This window comes from Ochlerotatus camptorhynchus, unplaced genomic scaffold, assembly GCF_037179485.1.
Source record: "Ochlerotatus camptorhynchus isolate MF236.1 unplaced genomic scaffold, CSIRO-AGI_Acam_v1.1 ptg000365l, whole genome shotgun sequence".
Lineage (NCBI taxonomy): Eukaryota > Metazoa > Arthropoda > Insecta > Diptera > Culicidae > Ochlerotatus > Ochlerotatus camptorhynchus.
Genome location: NW_027040853.1, coordinates 831853 through 852309, shown reverse-complemented (window position 1 = coordinate 852309; position 20457 = coordinate 831853). Strand labels below are relative to the sequence as shown.

The 20457-nt window shown below is 39.1% G+C and overlaps 1 protein-coding gene across 1 annotated transcript in view; it reads left to right on the top strand.

Annotated features, from left to right (window-relative positions):
* The window catches only part of LOC135709812 (lactosylceramide 1,3-N-acetyl-beta-D-glucosaminyltransferase A), a 118160-nt gene that overhangs the window by 17314 nt on the left and 80389 nt on the right, over positions 1–20457 (top strand). Inside the window, exon 2 of the mRNA XM_065232221.1 lies at positions 11377–12088. The gene's annotated coding sequence lies outside the window, so the exon portion shown is untranslated. The remainder of the gene's footprint in view (positions 1–11376; positions 12089–20457) is intronic.

The following is a 20457-nucleotide window of genomic DNA, read 5'->3' as shown; positions in this document are numbered from 1 at the left end:
CCCCTTCGCTTGCGAAGCTCAGCTATGGTAGGTACCCGAAACAACCTTGAACTAATTTTCGTCATTGCCAATTTACTTTTTTGCACGCCTGACTGAGTGGAACGAGAGTGTGTTTTTGCTACGGCGACCTTGATTTTCTTCTTTTCCCGAATCGAATATCGCTCTCGCCTGGTCGACGGAACGCGCGTTCATAAAGAGAATAGTTCCTGACTGGGCTGATGGGATGAGGCGCTCTATAGCCTTGTCCGGACAATAACAATCATGTTGTAGAGACTCTGCCGCTTTCTCGGAATTTTGCGGAGCTGGCTGGGACCGGGAACAACAGGGTGCGGAAATAAATGTTGTTTTGATGATTTATTGCTTCTGTGGTGAACCATGTTCAGCACTCACTCGGAAAGAAATGGGCCACCGGGATCGGTTTGTGGCTTTTTCTTTCTGGGGGAAATTTTTTGCCATCGATAACTGGAACGCAGAAGCAGGTTTTTTCGGGCAGTATTGAGGTTATTGCAGAAATTATGCAATTGCATTGGGATTTTCGATTCGTTCCGGTTGGTTTTGAATACAGTGTCGCCATCTGCTAATCCGTCAAAATCGTGGCTGAATTATCGCATTACTGACTCGATTATCCGACATTCAAATCCATACTTAAAAACGATTAAAAAAACAGACAGCATGTTCACAGCATATATTTGAAAACTGACAGAATAATGTCCGAATTATCGAGTCTTCGTATTGCTGAAAGTTGTTTTTTTTTTAAATTGGGAACCCCCAGATTGATTTAGTCGTAACATACCGCTTATAACTGAAATATATGCTACCGAGCAAACCGGTTTGACGATGTAGATTATGCGGCATCTTTATTTAATTGTTCAGATTTATAGTACTTGAAATCTGTGTTTATCTTTTGACAAATGATAAGATTAGTTGTTACTGCTCTGCTACCTGATGTTTACCGTTTGTATAAACAAGAGTTAATGCCGCCTGAAGTACTTTTGATAAGGAGCAGCTACATGTGTACTAACATTTGACCTAGCTGATTAGCGATGATTCATACTCTGTACGACGTTCCGTCCTGCTTAGTAACAATGTTGTGACGTCTGGTCCCATTTGAATTAGCGTTTTGGTTATACTTGAGATTTTCAATTGATACATACCGAATGATCTCATCAGCTTTTTTCGGCAGGGGCAAACATTGGGAAAATCAGTGAAATTGGTTGTCTCATTGCATAAGAAGGAACATAAATTATGTTTTCCTCGCCTTACTGATATGTGCTACGGGACGAATATGCCATGAGCGGCAGTTTGAGTGATGATACGTTCGTATTGTGTTTGACAACGTTAATAAAAAAAAGTGATTATGGTCAGATTGGTGCTTCCGAATGGGTTATCATGGCAATGGCTCGCGGCTTCAGATTAGACCTATAAATGAATGGACAATCTGCCTTGTAATGGAGAAGCGGCAGCGAGTTAGATGTCAATAAATTTGATAAAGGTATGTTAAATATTCAACTTATCTTGTAATTAAAACCAATAAATTCAATAAAAGCATAACAAAATTCTTGGAATGCCGCGCGTTGTCTATAAACAGTGCCTTTGACTGTGCTAACGTAAACTAGATGCTTCTTTGTTTATTGGATCATTTCCAGATCAAACATTCGATGACTGTTTGCAGAAAACTAATCCCCTTTGGATGGCGATCCAGCACGCACTGATATAAACAGATATAAACGACACAGAACAGCGCAACTAGGAAGTTTTTTTTTCTGTTACTAGCAAACACACGGGGTATTCAACAGATTAAGAAAAGATCGTTTTTTGCAAATTCTTGGATGATTTAAATCAATGCATCTCTAACAATTCTGCATAAAATACAAATGTCTGCATACCATTAGAAAAGGAACCGTCAGGGCTTTCATTTGTCATCTTTAGAATTCAATCAAAGGGCGTTGTTACTTCTTACGTGAAGTTTACGATTTTAGAGTTGGGAGGAAATGCTATAGTTACCGTATGCGTGATCAGAGTGGCCAGATTATTTTTTTCATCATTGGTAGATTCTCAAAACTTTTATCGGTAGTTATCGGTAGGCCGTCTTAAGAAGGCTTTTTCCCGAAACTTGAAACCCTTGTTGTGAGCGGGGGGGGGGGGGGTGGCTCTGCTTCAGAACATACACTGTCCTTCAGTTCTTCTGCTTTAAAAGTTTTAGTTTATTAATTTATTTATTTGATAAGGCTCAACCGAATTAACTTTACAGAGCCGAGGTTTTTTGTTCACTGTACAATACATCTTAAAATAATAGTAAAAAGGTACAACACAATAAACATTTAATCTTCCGCTATCCAATAAGCCTCCTCTACCAGAACGGAAGCCGCTTCCAATGGTTTACTTGTATGGCAGATTCGCCAACGATGATCAGAGCGCTTCCATTGTAGCAATGGACGCAAAACGTGGTCAGCACTCACACCTCACACATTCATCACGAAACGGTTGCTGTCCAAAGTCGACGACGCATCGACTGAAATAACTGCTGATGAAGAACAATGAGGAGGACCGCACAATGGTTGCTGCCGAATAAACAGACGATCGCGTGACACACATTGAGAGTGCTTCTGTCGACAGCCGAGTAAACACTGAGCTTTAAACGTGTCGAAATCAATATTTCTAATCTAAGCGGAAAACAAAACATAGGTATTGAATATTTTTCAAGATTACTAAAACTCTGTGATTCTCGGTAGGAAAAGTGAAAAATCGGTAGTTTTTAACCTTTCGTCTGTGAATCGCTTGGCATCCCGAAATCGGTTGAACTACCGATAAATCAGCAGGTCTGGCCACCCTGTGCGTGATAATGTTTGCACCATTAAGCACCATTGAGCAATGTCGTTTTCGAGTTTTTTTATTTATTCAAAGAGGGGATGTTTCTCAGAGTCTTAAAATATGTTAATCATCGATCGAGTTTCCACTTGCTGCAATTACGGCCTCCACACGCTTCCGGAATGCACGGCCGGTTCTAATAATGTAGTCTGGATCCATTTCTCTCCAGGTACGGGTCAATGTTTGTCTGAGGCTTGCTGTACTCGGGTGGCGTTTAGAACAGGTCTTGGCCTTCATGACGCGCCATATTGAGTAATCCAGCGGATTAAGATCGAGACTGGATGGCGCCCAGAACGGAAGATGTTCCTGCAAACACTTCTGAATGCGGTTCGAGGTGTGGCACGGAGCCCTATCTTGTTGAAATACAACATTTGGCTTCGGACCGTACTGTTCTTTGATTCACGGAAGAACATACTTACTTAAAATCCCGATGTAGACCTTCGTGTTGACCTTGTCACCTTCTAGAATCAACACCGGGTCAATTTTTGACGTAGGACTACGTCTTTGATTTCTATATGGGGGTACACTTTGTGAAAACCGAAAATGGAACATGTAACAAATTAAGAAAGATTTGAACGTTAATAACTCAGCTGCCCCTGGTCCAATTTCAATAATTTTATCACCAATCGATCAGAAATATGGCTCCAAATGTTGATTTTTAACCAGAAACTATTGAAAACTGGTAAATGTCCAGCATTGTCCAAAAGCGTCGAATTAACTAACAAATCCACCAATTACCTACATGCATTATGCTGCTTCCCCAGCACAGTCGTCAGAGAGTAGTAAGTAGACGAAACCAGTCGAAGTGGCATGGCATTCGCCTCCGATCTTCGGGCGCGTGCGAATAGGGAGGATGGAATTGCGTAATATTTTGCACACTCATCGCCATACTCAGAACCGTGTGGTGGTGTTCGATCGTCGAAATTAGTAGCAGCAGTAGCAGCAACAATCAATACGAAATTATAGATTTTAAATTGGCTCACTACTTGACTAGCCTATTAGTCCCAAGCAAATCGATTAACGTACCCCATTCTAGTCGAAATTCTAGACCTACACTATGTCATCAAAGGAGGAAGAAGCTGCACCGCTATGCTATGGATCGGAATTAGTAGCTCTTCGTGAGTCGCTACGGGTCGGTCATCTATGCCAAGCGTGTCACCCTCGCTCCAAACGACATACAGCTCGACAGCCTCATCCGTGTTGAACACCCAGCTCAGAATTACTCAACCATCACTACAAAACGGCCCTTTTCAGGGCCACCAAAAATTTGTTAAAGAGTATTATTTGGACATTGGTCAAGGTCATCAGTTACCGCAAGCAGCTAGCTATCAAGGCTCAACCTGTCTAAAATAGAAGGTGTGGAATTGTAGGCCTGAATATATTGGTGCAATTAGTTTTTCCTTGGCTTCTTTCCACACGATTCGTTTATTTCGTTTAATCAATCACCCTTGTAGTGACGTCGAAAAGATTGTTTCAATCGGCGCTTACATATGAAATTTAATGTGAATTATAGAATTTTTTTGTATGTAACCAAAATTTATGAATGGTTTGCCACTAAATGTTGAGATAATTTATTGATTATTGAATTATCACACTGTATACCATAAAAAGTCGGCCTGTTTGTGAGTTTTTGCCTGTTTTCAAGTAAGGAGTTATCATAAAAAAAAACAAATCGCCAGCTGGTATTTTCCGGCGACTTTACAAATAAATAAAATCAAACAAAATCATCATGCAGAACTAGCTAGGATTTGTTTTACTTCATATTTCACAAAATTGCTTTCGAGTGTTAAGACATCGTCTCCCGCAAATTTTACATTTTCCCTCTACCAACACATACATCAGGACTAGATAGATCTCCACAGGATCTATAGAATCCGCGCAATTTCAAAAAACCAAAATGCACAGCATTATGAAAAGAGTTCAGGTTTCGACCAATAGCAGATAGATTTTAATTCTAAACAAGCCAAACGATTGGAAATTTATCTACCAATCTGCTAAAATAAGCACTTCTTAATTTTCAATAGGTCACTATTGCAAAATACCAAATGTCCAACTGTTGCAATGGTGATCAAAATTATCACCGAATGTCTGAAAACAGCGCATTCCCTAACACAGACTTAAAAATCGAATTCGATGCGGTCCCACTGAACGGTGCTCATTCAATCACCGTAAGTGGTGGTGTCCAGTCCAGCAGCAGCAGTAGTAGCAGCAGCAGCAGCAGCAGGAGTGCTTTCAACAACAACAACAACAACGAAAGGCTGCCTGCAAGCAGCGAGCTGCAGAGCTCATATGAGCAACCATAGAGAAGGAGGAAGAAGTTCCACCGCTAGGCTAGGATCGGAATCAGTAGCTCGTCGTGCTCAGCTCAGCATTACTCAACCATCACTACAAAATGGTCCTTTTCAGGACCACCATAAATTTGTTAAAGAGTATTATTTGGACATTGGTCAAGGTCATCAGTTCCGGCAAGCAGCCAGCTATCAAGGCTCAACCTGGTCTCTATAGAAAGTGTGGAATTGTAGACCCGAATGTATTGGTGAGATTATTCATCGTCCGATCATTTTCCAAAACACGCTGGTAGGAAGTGTTAAAAATCCATATAGAATTTGAGAGAAGTGGGAATAATTCGCTTTGGGTGCATATTCAGTCCACAGAAAGCCAATAAAATCAAATTTGTGAGAAAATTAGCTCTCACGAGTTCAATCTCTCGAAGTCCCTCCTTTTTTACATATTCTGCACAAACGATACTTTCCGCCCCGCCCCATTCATATAATTCGGAAGGAAATCCTGTGAGGGGTGAATTGAACACACTTTAATACCAAAATGCACAAAACTTAAAAATTCATAAATAACAAAAAAATCAAAATACACCTTTTAAAGGCGGGTAGATGAATCGAAAATACTCAAGTTGACAGTCCCTTGGATTCTCTTCATCAACTTTCTCTTTGAAATAAATACTACAAATTTGATACGCTTACAAATAAAAAACGGAAAGAGTTAAGATAATTGATGATTGATCAATTAAAAGAACTAAATGTTCAATAGTTCGAACGACGTTTATCACTACCTAAAGCCACACATTGCCGAAAGCATTTCCAGGCGATGGTGTATTATAATGCAATTCTTCTTTACCCAACTATTGTTTTGCTTCTGTCTCTATGATCAAAGTAGCCATCTCAGAGACCAGCGCAGTAGGGTGGTGTTGCGTGCTTTACCATCATTATTTCTAGCTAATCAATTATCGCACTAAAGCTTCATGTTAATATAAGTATAGCATTTCCTCACAACTCTGATCTTTAGAATAAAATACTAGCTCCTGTAACATAATCTAAGTGTGTTTCCCTTTCGAATGCTATACAAACATTATAATTTAAGGTGAAAGTGGATCGGTTCAGAATTATTTACTTCATCGATTTTTTACAAAATAACCCAACGCTCATTCGGAAAAAAAACTCTTCTGTGCAAAATTAATCAACTAAAATCTCTAGCAATTTTTACAAGACTGATGTTTAAATTTTCCTAAAACCATTTTTTAAGCTCAATTTTAGGACCAAAATCGTAGTGGTCGCTAACTTTGCTCATTAATTACACAAGCATTTAGAATAAAAGGTCATATTTGACTTCCGTATATTGTTTCAAAAGATTGGTAGGAACATTTCCTGTAAAATTCCTTATTTCAATACAAACCTTTTGACGTAGGACTACGTCTGTGATTTCTATATGGGGGCACACTTTGTGAAAAACAAAAATGGAACATGTAACAAAATTAAGAAAGCTTTTGAACGTTAATAACTCAGCTGCCCCTGGACCAATTTTAATAGTTTTATCACCAATCGATCATAAATATTCGTACGCATTTAAGTTAAGAATTTATCATATTTTTTAAATTTCACTTTTGATAATTTCACGAGTGTACAACTGTTGCTATGATAATTAAAATTATCACCGATTGCCTGCGAATAGTGATTTCCCTAACACAGATTTCAAAGTTGAATTCCATCTGGTCCCGCCAAACGGTGTTTATGCAGTCACCGTGTGGTGAGTGGTGGTGTTCTCCAGTACACAACGAAAGGTTCTCCTCAAGCAGCTAGCTACCAAGGCTAGCCTCAACCGTTGATCGGATTCAGTTCCAATCACCGTGTGTGGTGATGTCCGGTCGTCGGCATCAGCAGCAGCAGTGCTTTCCGCACGTGGCGTTGAACATTGTTCTCCAGTACACAACGAAAGGCCGAGCTGGAGCCCATATGAGCATCCATAGAAGGAGGAAGAAGCCGCGCCGCTATTGATCGGAATCAGTAGCTCTTCGTGAGTCGCTGTGGGCCATCTATGTCAAGCGCGTCATACTAAAGAGTATAAACAGATCAAATTCCTATTCCTATAGAAAAAACACAAGCTCCTGCTGCAGTTAACAAATAAGATTTATTATATAAGACCACGTAGTCCTACGTCACCATTGCGTACAACCCCATAGGGCTGTCCTTTGCAGTTTTTTTTTGATCCGCCAGCATTAAATATTGTTTTCCTAAGCAATCAACTGGCTTTTGCATGTATCTGTACGTAAGCAGTCTCCAGCGGGAAGAACTATTTGATTTGAAACGCTCGCACAAAACAGAGAAGCGAAAAAAAGCCACACGATGGGGCGATCTATACGTTGCGTTGCGTGTGTAACGGAGTAATTCGTAGATTGCGTACTGGCAACTGTCATGTATCAACTTTAACGTTCTTATTCTGATCGCTTAAGGTTCAATTTACTTAGATGCATTTTTTAAAAATTCATAAGCAGTTTTTTTCGACGCATTATTTTAGATTGCAAAAAGCTCGCGTCATTTTGTGTAAAATATCAAAAGGAATCGAATAGTGCGAGCTTTTTGCAATCTGAAATAATGCGTCGCAAAAAACTGCTTTTGAAATTTTCCAAAAAGCATCAAAGTAAATTGAACCTTAAGGAAATCTATTTGGGACTGAATAGTTTTTCAATCAAAGTTCAGAACAGGAAAATCATGACAATTACCATTGCCGGCCACGCCCATCTTCTCCGTTACGGGGAAAGGAAGGATATTGTTGATGTAACATCTGCTTAATGGAAGGCCAGCCATAGATGCTACGGAGTTGGATAGTTTGGTAGGAGATGGGTCAGGATTCGCTTAAGCAGGCGATGGGGCCATAGTGACCATTGTTTTGTTCTCGAGGAGCTTGGGAGTAAACCCACGATCTTCTACTCAGTAAGCAAAAGCGGTAGCCACCAAGAGTTAGCCCCTAAATTTAAATTCCAATAATGTTTAAAATAAAATTAAACAATCAAAAAGGAACCATCTGTGTGTGATAAAAACACTGATGCACATTGTGAGTCCACTTGGCCAGTTCTGAGGACTACTCCAAAGACGGTCGATAGTCGTGAAGATTAATTCGCACTCGCCGACACAAAACTATTCAAAACTGAAATTAAAAACTATCACTCGCGATGCCTCAAATTTCTGTTCCGGGAGCACAAGCGAAGAAAAAAAAACAAATACATGATGAATCACGTTTTCTTTCTCGATTCTAATACTTTCCAGAAAGTAAGAAAACCACCAATCACACACGGAAGGCAGAATGCCAGTGCTAATCAGGCAAAAGCAGCCGAAAACTACGAAAGCAAACGCACGCACAAAAGGGAAAGCAATTAAAACACAACCGTATCCGAAGGGGTTCAAAAGTGAACTCCTACACGACGGTACGATCTATGAATGAATTAGCAAGAAAAACCATCAGCACCGAGAGCATGATCAAGCTCGCGCGTGACGTTTTTCCTTCGCACTAATTGATGAATATTGTAAGATAGGGGAAATGTATGTAATGTCGGCCTAAGTGTCCCTAATTTGGGCCCATACATAAATTCAGCTATCGACTAGGTTGGAAGTAGGCCGCGCGATTGAAATGACGTGTTTTGATTTTGCTAAAAAAAAAAGTCTCTGTGTTTTTATGGTTTTTATCAATTTGAACGATTAAAAAAACTCTAAAATTGATGGTGTAAAAAAAAAAAGATCTTATTCCGGATTTGTATCTGAAGGACGAAAAGTGGAAGAGGCTGATAGGCAAACAGAAGGTCATCAAGATGGAGTGAATCAAGCGGGCTGCCATCCGGGAAGTTGAAGCATTTGAGTAAGGGTTGGTCGCCGGTAAGGGCCAGTAAGTGCTGCCAGCAGATGAATCAAGAGGTATTCGAAACAAAATTGGTAAGAAATGTCCATTCAAATCGATTTAATACAGTTGAACAAATTTCAAAACTATATACGTGCCAGATTTGGAAATAATATTTTTGAATCTGGAAGTGTGTTTATGATACCATTATCCATTTGATAAAGGTAGAGTGAACATGCGGGGCTTATTGTAAGTAAAAGTGACCTCGGAGTGGTCGTAAATTACCAGGCATTCTGAAATGGGTCACTGGAGCTGCAATAGAGCTGACACCTTCTAACTCCCGGACTAAACCTGCTTTAATTTAAGGGTAATAAAAAGCAGTTTTCTTCCATAATAACACTGCCGGACAGTGGGGTTAGATTGTACACACACACACACACACATACATAAATTCAGCAATCCACTAAATTTTCAATAGCAACAAAAAATATCCATTAGTACCGTCCTTGACGCGTCATTGTTCAGCTAGATAAAATTGATCAATAGCAGATTTTTATGCGATGGGCCCAATGTTAGATCCATAGGCCAACATTAGAGCGATTTCCCCTATCTTTTGGTATTTCAATACGAAATATTCTGCGAAAATTATCGGAAATTGCAAACGGATGGAATAATTATTCGGCAATGTCATCTATGCGTTATCGCAAAAACTCCTTGATGAAAGCGCTTGGAATTAAATAGTAAAAATAATGCTATATGGTCAAAGATTCAAGTTCATTTGTTTTACTGTTTCAACTGGTCAGTGGGGTCGGTTAGCAACTGTCCAGTTGCGTCTTTCATAGGCATCCTTGGGTTCATCCTTGCCCCGCTCAGGCGTCGTGAAACATCATAGAGGAGGCGGATATCGCCAGTTGCTGCGGCTTTCTCCCCTTCATCAGTCAGGGAGTCCACCCACGCTCGCTTGTCCCGTATACAGGAACGCTTAACTTCCCTCTCTAGAGCCGAATACCGCTGACGGGCCTCGTTCTTGGCTCCTCGGGTCCTTGCTCGCTCTATAGCGGCTTTTGCTTCTCTCCGCTCCTCGATCTTCCTCCACGTTTCATCGGTGATCCACTCCTTCCTCTGAGCGCGCAGCTCATCCAGGTTGTTCTCGCTTGTTTCAATAAAGGCATTTTTGATGCTCGTCGCCGTTCTCGCTCATAATATCTCCGAGACCATGGCGTCCCATAATGCGCTCATAGTTCGAGTTGTCGGAGCCGATCTTCGCCTGTGTAGATCTTGATATCACCTCTTGGAGTCTTATCCACGACAGCATTCAGTTGACTGTAAAAGTTCTCTTTGTCCTGCAATTCGGCAGCATCGGTTGGCGCATAACATTGGATTATGGTAAGGTTTCGGACCCGTGTTCTGAATCTGGCAACGATTATTCTCTCATTGATAGGTTCCCACTTTGGCGCTAAGCAGAAAGCCAACTCCACGATGTCGCGGAGCGTTTTCACCTCGCATACCAGAATATAAAAGTACCTGTCCCGAAGACAGCTTGTGTTCTCCAAAGTTCGGCCAGCGGACTTCACTAAGTCCCAGGATTTCTAGTTTCATACGGTGGGGGCCTCACTGGCGAGTTGTGCCAGTTTACCCTGTTGGGCTAGCGTCAGTACATTCCATGTTTTAATTCCTGTCCGTTGTTTAGCGCTAAAAGTCGTTGCCATAAAATCAGTTCGTAATCTTTCACTATAGGTTTCTGTAACAAAGGTTTCGGAGACAGTAGGAGGTTGGCCTAAGGTCTCCTATCCGCCGTGATGGGACTGCCATCTTGGGTATAGCTTTCGGGGAGAAGCATTTCGTATTCAGCCGCTGTTTGAGCCGCCCCGAACATTGAGTAGATCTAAAATTTTCCGTGAAATTGCCGGGAATTCGTTCCTGGGAATGCAAACACTAGTCTAGACGCTCACTAGTCATAGGGACACGGCAATTAGACGATAACTGAAGTTCCAGAATCTGAAACATGCTTGCAAGGCTAGGATCCGAATGTTCGAGATCTCGATAATGTTCAATTGAACTTTTTAATATCCGGGACCTTCAAAACAATTAAGTCCAGAATCCGGAATAATTGTTATGTTTTAAAAAATTTGTTGAATAAACTAAGCAAATGACCTAAAATGTGGTGTTAGATTTTCATTTGGTTCAAATCAGTAGGTGTTCGTCTTTACCGCCTTATCCCTATTCCCTAGCTCATTTCCGCATTTTGTTACATTCTTGTGAATGGATATCGTCATTACCATTAAATTCAATAGGACTGGCAGGATTAGCCATTCTGCGATTGAAGCGTCGCAACTGTTGATTAGATTATCTAACTAATCAGTATCATTTTCCTTATTTCACCCGCAGGAATTGGTTTACTCATTCAGCATTACATCTAGTGTTTCCAATCCACATGTAATCGTACACGCACCGGCCCAACCTGTCCAGTGGAATCCAGCCAAACAACCATCCAACCCTTAGGGCATAGCGTAAAACACCTTGTAGCCAGCCAGTAGTGTTGTTGTTGATGTTGGTTGCTCTACTAGTTACTAGACGTGCGTCCAACTATCCTCTGACGCACGAAATGCTATACCAAAAGAGAGGTATAGATAAAAAGTGAAATGCTCAGTCGAAATGTATTATAAATAAAGAAAATTGAGTGCATCAAGCAAAACAAGGTGAGCAAATTAACGAGAAACGTAAATACCGCTCGCCGTTTTCGGTATAAGTACAACCCAATCGCGTTGTACAGCTTATGCTATAGGTGTATAGTGCAAAGCAAGTGAACCAACAGGAAAGGTGAAAAGCAAAAAAAAAATAAGAAGTGAAAAGTGTTGAACGTGGCCATACACAGTCTCCATCGCCGTTCCACGCATAATCCTCTCTCCCGGTGGTCCGGCCCTCATTCGCGGAATAAGTTCACCACGTGGCCTTCCACCGGGGCTCACCGATCTAACCTGTGCGGGGCCGCGCTTGTTCCCGTCCGCACCAACCTCCATCCATTGACGAGAACCAGAAGAGCGCCACTCGTAGACTCATCTAATTGTAGCAGTAGAGAATAGTAGCTTCGTTTGCGAAGGTAGGTAAACCTCATCGTAGGCCGTAGTAATTTGGAAATTATCTATCGGGTTTAATTGCCGTATTTACCCTCGTGCCGGGTTGTACTTCAAACTCTGCTGATGATGAATGAGGAGTAATTACGGTGTAACGATCAAGTACATGTTATCGTTTTATAGTCAAATATTTGCCCCACTCCACGTAGAAAGAGAAACCTGTCGGTTATCACTGTGCAAAGAGACAATATAGTGACATTGGATCACAGTCGCGTGGTTCTTCAAAGGTTTTTACGCCTGACTAAATCAACAAACCATTAGGCAGTAATATCCACCGTGCCAACAGGTTACTTAACACAAATGTTGAGCCGCATTGGTCGGTTGGTTGGTAGTTGTAGATGGTGGTAGACAACTTGTTTGTTCACTTAACTTGGAGTCACACTTTTTTCGTCACATTGCTGGCAGTTGGTTTGCTTGATAGTGTGCTTTTTTGCAGATATGTTTACCCTCGCTAGTAGTGGCAGGAGCTTTGATATGCGGTTCCACCACCACACAGATTAGTAGTGGCAGCAGAGCGTGGGTTATGGTTATAGTTCATTTGTAGATGTTGGTGGTAAAGCAGAAGCAATTAACAGTATGAATTACACACAGTAAAAGTGTTAATTCGACCGAGGAGGTACAGTTCAGTTTTTTTTTAATTCAACCTTGTGCTTGGAGTTGGGGTTTCCTATCCGTGACATATCGGAAAACCATCCCCGGGAAAATTTATTGAAAATAATATTTCCCGATTCTCGAGAGTCTGATCCGATCTCCCGGGAAACAGTTATTTTTTTTACAAAAGACATTTAATATTTAAAAAAAATATTACACTCCACACGAAAAACCATATTTCAGGGGGAGTCGAAAGGAAAATTGCTGCAGGAAGTCGGAAGAAGCGTCCGAAGGAAGTTAAATGAATCATCCGGGAAAACTGCCGCTAGATTTCAGACATAAAACACATAATTTTTTATGTAAAAGTCCAAATAATCAATTGGAGCATGTTTCGTATAGTGTAGACTTCGAAAAGTAGCTCATTTTGCCACATTTTCCCCTTAACACGTTATTTAAGGATAATTAATATCAGTTTTGCAAACTGCTGCCGCAACTGATCAAGAGCCAAATCCACACCAGTTAGCGGAAAACGAATTTAATATTTTACTTCTCAGAATTTCATGAAACTTCGCTAGGGGTAATAAATCAATTTGATGCTGGCATCCGGCCATTTCGACTCACGCCTTATTTTTCAAAATGTCATATTTGATCTCTTTTAATAAATATTAGCTTGAGTCGTTTTAGTGGTAATATATATTAAAAATATCTAATCGAAATAACGTCTAAGACAAAGTTGTAGGAAACTGAATTACCTTTTCAGAAAAAAATACACAAATTTTGGTCTAATAATTAAAAAAAAAACTATTATGTATTTAAGGTGTTTTGGTCCAAATCAGAAACTGGTCACTATCCCGGGAGTATCCGGAACATGTCTGAAAGTAGCCAGTGTGGTCCTGGACGCTCAATGACTACAATTGAACTAGATTTTGAATTCTCATGTGATTTAAGGCTCTCATGATAGGCTTTGCCCCATGCAAATCTGGTAATTTTCCTGGGGTTACCCGGAACAAATCCGGAGGTGTTCGATTGGGGTCCTGGGTGCTTGATATAACCACCATTGCACTTGTTTTTGAATTCTGATGTGATTTGAAGTGTCGCATGGCAAGTTTTGGTACAAGTCTTAAACTTGCCACTTCCCCTGGGGTACCTGGAACATGACCGGATGTGCCAAATGTGGTCCTGAAACTTGATATAATCATTTTTTGAATTCTGATGTAATTTTATGTGTCGCATGATGGCTTTTGATCTTAGTCAGAAACTGGCCACTTCCGCAGGGGTACCCGAAATATGGCTGGATGTGACCAATGTGGAACTGGGTACTTGGTTTGATTGATGTGTAGCATAATGGATTTTGGTTCTAGTCAGGAACTGGCGGGGTTCCCGGAACATGTCCGGATGTGATCAATGTAGTTCTTGGCTAGGTATGGCTATTAATGAACTTGTTATTGAACAGGTTAACAGGTTAACAGAATGAAGAACAGCAGATGAATTATTGAAAAACAACATTTTTACATACACAATTTAAAATTCTCCCTCAAATCCAGATCACAACCGTAAAGTAAATCCAATCTAATCTATAAGTTGTAATTTTATATTTTATCCTGAAAATGCAATTCCGTTGAAAACATAAGCAAAACTCTCCTCAGGAATCCAATCCAAATTACATACATTTGAAATTATCTTCAGAATACAATATAAATTCTGTTTATTTTTTAATTTGAATTCCCCTTTAAATTTTCTTGAAATTAGCCATACAATTCAATTGTTATTGTCCTTAAGATACCCATAAAATTCACAGAATCACATTCTCCTCATAATCCTTGAAGTTCTATAATTTTACCCCAAATAACTTCAAAAATTGACACTTGGTCACGTTTAAAAATATATTCATTGAACACTCCGGTTTTTTACTGAATATAAAAACCGGGATTTTTTATAGATTTGAGCCGGGAAAACCGGCAATTAAAAAAAATCACTGGCTACGCTGATAATCAAATTCATTCCAATTTTGCACAACTGGCGGGGACCTCAATACAGATTGGAAGAGCATCAGTGGGGAGCAGGGCCTTGTAAAGTTGACCCACCCTAATGGAGACCTGTCATTGCATCCGTCCATCGATCATAACCAGTCTCGAACCGCAAACCTCGAATGGTCCGAAGTGCAATTCTTCCGTTCAATTATCATCGGAATAAAAATGGAAGGAAGTTATTAGCTGTAACTCCTTTTGCATCGTGCAGGAACCGATTGCTAATCGATAACAAATGAATATCTTAATGGGGTATGATACCAGATTTTGATATGCTTGTGGTATAAAAGCTTGTTTTGATATTATTCAGTTATCGAAATATTTTGTAAAATATCAAATCAATTTCCAGTTTTTAAATCATAACACCTAAAAGAGTTATTGAATTGGTATTAGAAGACCTTCAAAATAACAAACTATGGTATTCTGGCTTCTAAAAAAGCGTATGTTATCCGTTTGTTATTGTAACAACTAAATTATTTATTAGTTCGTTATTCGTAGAATATTCTTGAGGTATTATTTATGGTATTGGTCAGCCTCACTAATACCATGTTTAGGTTGCCAATTATGCTATTTTCATACCTAAATTTGGTATTAATAAGTTATTTTTTTCCTGCTCGGATACCTACCGCTCGCACCTTGACATCAATTAATTTGCACGACCAGCAAGCGCGGCTTAGAAAAGGAGAAGAACTTGAAGTGAAGTCAAAACGCTGCGTTGGGTAAAATTGATCCATGCGTGCAACGCTAGAGCAGGGATGCCAGAAGATTTAAGAAAAAGTCTTCAACAAGATCGTAAAAATATCTTCAAATGTCGTCACCGCCACTTTTCAACTCCAACAACCCATAAGTTCCAGGGAGAAGCAAATACCCCTCCCCTTAATATCCTCTTTAATTATTTTTTTTCAGGATTTTGAAAATTAGGTTCCTTAATCATGACTAAAGCGCTGTTCAAAAACAATGTCTGCAGTCTACGGGCCATGCATTTTTTGATTTGTTTTGTTTGATCGACTGTCTACGAAGGGGGCAGGGGTTCAGAACCTCTCAAAAGCTGTCGACGTAGTTTCAGGACAGCCCTAAAAATCGCAGCAAATTATCCTAAATTATTGATGTCTTGATTTCGAAAGGTTTTCAAGTTCTATAAAAATTAGAAAAAAAAAACTTTCGCAATAATAAGTTTTTTGAATAATGAACAGCATAGGCCATTTGGCAAAAATGAGGACAGAAAATAAATGTTTTACTTAAATTAATTAATTCATTAATGGCAAAATATAAATCTTCAAGACTGGAGGACTAAAAAACTAAAATTCAGTCGTTTCAATTTTCCACATTCTTAAACCCTAAAAGCTAGAATAATATTCGAGATCCAGAACCTAGGACTTAAAAAAGAATCCTAGCTTACAACATTTTCATGATTCTGAAAAGCATATTTAGTTGTCATATTATGAAAATGAAAAAAAAAATCACTGCAAATTTTTAAAGCTTCTTGGATATGCAGAAATATACTTTATGTGTGGGTGGTTTATTAAAAGTTTTTCCATAAGAATTTGTAAATAATTTTTTGACACACATAAGTGAACATTCATAAATGATGTAGCTTTTAGGGGGGAGAGACTGGAATTCTGATCAGATTTATCATGACATTCTTGTTAAAACTAACAGAAAACTCTTCTTGTAGAATTTACTTAAAACTTTCCTACGAATTTATTTTTAATTTTCCTAATTTTTTTAAATCTCAAAATACGATTTTTCTCGGAATTTCCATGAATCATCATGTTTATAATTCCAGGGCTGTTACAACAGGCGCGGATTTCGCGAATTTCGCGGATTTCGCGAATTTTGCGGATTTCGCGAATTTCGCGGATTTCGCGATTTTCGCGGATTTGTCGCGGATTTGAACTTTCAGTCGCGAAAATCGCGGAAACATTAAATGATGTCGCGAAAATCGCGAAGGGACTGATGTGCTGTCACAAAAATTGTGGAATTTCTTGTATCCATCCCGGACAATTTGGCTGTCATTAATTTTGTTGGTCATTTGGCTCTCAATTTTTTACCGGTTCAAACCATTTTCACGGAAATTCCCTGAGGTCTGTCCAATGTGAGACATTTTCCTTTTTTTCCAACATGAACATAGCATTTTTCGTTGTCAAATCATAAACGAATCGTATATATGCTAGTAATTGTCATGTATACCGGATATTCTAAGGTTCTACAAATCGTCCTGGAGTTCAGTTGATTTGTTCTACTATAGCAACCAAGGCTGCAATAATGTCTGTAGTATCGAAATATGTCCAAACAGACCTATTGCTAGGTATACATGATGTTATAGGTTCGGAAATCATTTTGGAGATCAGATTATTTTTCTACTAGACTAATTCAATATCTGCAGTATCGAAATATGCCCAAACAAATTTGCAGTGTCTATGTGGATCATGGCAACCTATTTCCGTGTATGCGAAATGTTCTAAGATTTCCAAATCGATATTTCGATACTACAGATATTATCCAGCCATTTTTGATCTAGTAAAACAAATCATCTGAACTGCAGGACGATTTGGAGAACCTAGATCATCTGGTATACGTGGAAATAATTAAACATTATCCATATAGACACTATGAATCTGTTTGGACATATTTTGATACTACAGACTTTATCCCAGTCATGGTTGATCTAGTAGAATAAATCATCTGAACTCCAGAACGATTTCTTCTTCTTCTTCTTCTTATTCACATTTCAAGCTGATTGATTATTGCATATTAGCTTATTGCGTGCTCTCAACTTAGTGTTCTACTAAATGTACTTCCACAGTTATTAATTGAGAGCTTTCGATGCCAATACCAATGCATGAATTCGTATATTATATTGTGTGGCAAGCACAATGATACTCTACGCCCAGGGAAGTCGAGAAAAGATTCCCTCGACCGGACCGGGAATCGAACCTGCCGCCTCTGGCTTGGTAATACCGCGCCTTTACTGATTAGGCTATGAGGCCCAGAACGAATTGGAGAACTTAAAACATCTGGTATACATTACAATATTTCATGCATGATCCAGATAGACACAGTGCATCTGTATGGAAATATTTCGATACTAAAGACATTGTCCCAATTCCCAATATCGGTTGATCGGTTGGACGATTTGAAGAACCTTGAACATCTGGATTACTCGGAAACAGATCATGCATGATCCACATAGACACATTGAATCTGATTGGATATCGATACTACAGACATTATTGCAGTCTTGTTTGATCTAGTAGAACAAATCAACTGATGTTCTGGAGGATTTGGAAACCCTATAATTTCCGGTATACATAGTAATAAGTCGTGCATGATCCACAAAGTCACATATATTCGATTCGGTTATGATTTGACAACGAAAAGTGTTAGGTTCACATTAGAAATAAAAAAAAATATCATGAAAATGTCTCACCATTGGACAGACCCCAAGAATATCCGTGTAAATACACAATCGCGACGTGACCAACAAGCGTGACTTATGAAACTCTGGTAATCATTCGATTATGTGCAGGGTGTTTGGTTTGAATCGGTAAAAATTGAGAAAACTAGAGACAAATTAACTACCTACAACATTTAGGACAGCAAAATACGTCAGAGACGCAAAGGTTAATTTTCAAGAAAATTTGCATTTCAAACGAAAATGCATTATTATTTTTTAAATAATGTTTCATCAAATCTAGGCCGGTATTATTTAATAGAATTTCATAATGTAAGGGTGTTTTATTATGTTCACTGATTAAGTTAAGTTAATTTTTCTTTATTATGGAGGCTTTTAGCCTGAGGCTGGTTCGCCTCCGTGTTCACTAATTACTCAGAATTTATACTATAACTGAAGATGATACAATGTTCTTAAAAACATTCAAAGGTTACAAACGATTCAGTCGGTAAAGGCACAGCTACAAAGCAAGTCCATGCTGGAGGCGACTGAGTTCGATTACCGTCCGGTCTATTAATTTTTCGGGTTGGAAAATTTCTCTACTTCCTTGGTCATAGGATGGTACAGGCAAAGAAATCTCTCAATTAAAATGTGAAAGTACTTCAAAGAACATTGAGTTGAGAGCAGGTAAAAATCTAATATGCTATAAGCAATAAGCTTAAAATGCCATGTAGTAGTATAAAATGCTATTTTTAGGCAATGAAAACAGTTTTTTTGTCGCGGATTAGTATTTGAAGTCGCGGATTTCTTTTGAGAACTCGCGGATTTCGCGGATCAAATTTAGAAAATCTTGTAACAACCCTGTAATTCTCTTTGAAGGATCATAAGATTTCTCTTGGAATTATCATTAAAATTTACCTTCTGTTCTCCTCAAGATCCCCATTCTCAACAGATTACCATTGGAATTTTCCTCACAACTCCCTTGGAATTATTCTGAGAATAACAAAGGGATTAAATTCAGAATTTCCCTTTTTAATCTACCTAAAATCCCTTGTAATTCGTCCCAGCATTTCTTGAAGCTTCATCTCAGAAATATGCTGTAATTCTTGTCAGAACTCCTTACAATTTTTCGATGATTGTTGGAGAAATTATTTCAGCATTTTTTAGAAATCATAATTTAAATTCTTTTTAAATTTTCCTAAATATTAAGAGATGAACCAGCCTGGTAAATATCACGGCCGTCATGAGACAATGAGAAAACAGGTCCTCTCACTATCACGAGACAAAACTAGCTATCATTGGATTTCTTGTCATTTTCCAATGATCAAACACTCATGAGAATAATACTTATGCGGTTTTGACATCAATATTTCTAACTGATTTAGATGTATTTGAGCAAGCAACCGTATGTAATCGGTAGAGTGAATATATTATTAAGATTTCCTCGGTACTAGTAACATTAACAGCAATAAATGAGCTAGTAATTACGATGATCACAACACTGTCACGTTCTGTCATGACAAAAATTTCGATGATATTTTGAAGAAAATCTCTATCATCGTTTTCTCATCCGATGATAGTGACAGAAGTATCTCTGTAAATATCGCGTGCGATCTTACATTGAAAATGACATTTGCCAGCCCTGCCTGTGGCTGAAAGTCTCGCTAATAAAGATAACCTAACCTTTTCCTCAAAATTCACCAAAATTCGTGTCAGAATTCTATTGTTTGAAACCTGAAAATTCTTCCAAGGCCCAGAGCAATAAAAATGGCGATTATGAGTGAACTAAACTCAAATTTGGGTCGTTCACATTCGCAGAGTTACTACATTTTGCCATCAAGCATTCGTCACTCACCAGCTGCTTGGGTGATGCATTCGCGAGATGTTTTTAAGACAGGTGGGCAGGAACTCACGGTCTCCCAGTGTTGGTGAGTTCTTTGCCGTTAATGTTCACGAAAAGTTCACTATTGTGCTATACAGAAATTCAAAACAAAATGTTTTATCTGCGGATTTGGACTGTTTTGGACCTGTTTCATACCACCGGAAGGTGTATGCTGGTCACAAATGCCGTGCCAAACGTATTTCCTACGCAATTAATCTAGCTTTGATGAGAATTTCGCTAATAAACACGAGGAGCATTTCTTATAGCAAAACTTGCCATAACAAAATGGGCGATTCATTTTAGTAAACAACTAACCTATTGACTGAGCGGTCGTCTATCTGTGACTCGTTTACCTCCCAATCATTCAGACTGCCACGAAGCAGTGTATTATGAGGCGGATGGCTGTTCATATTCTTTTGAAAATGATTCATTGACTGTTTT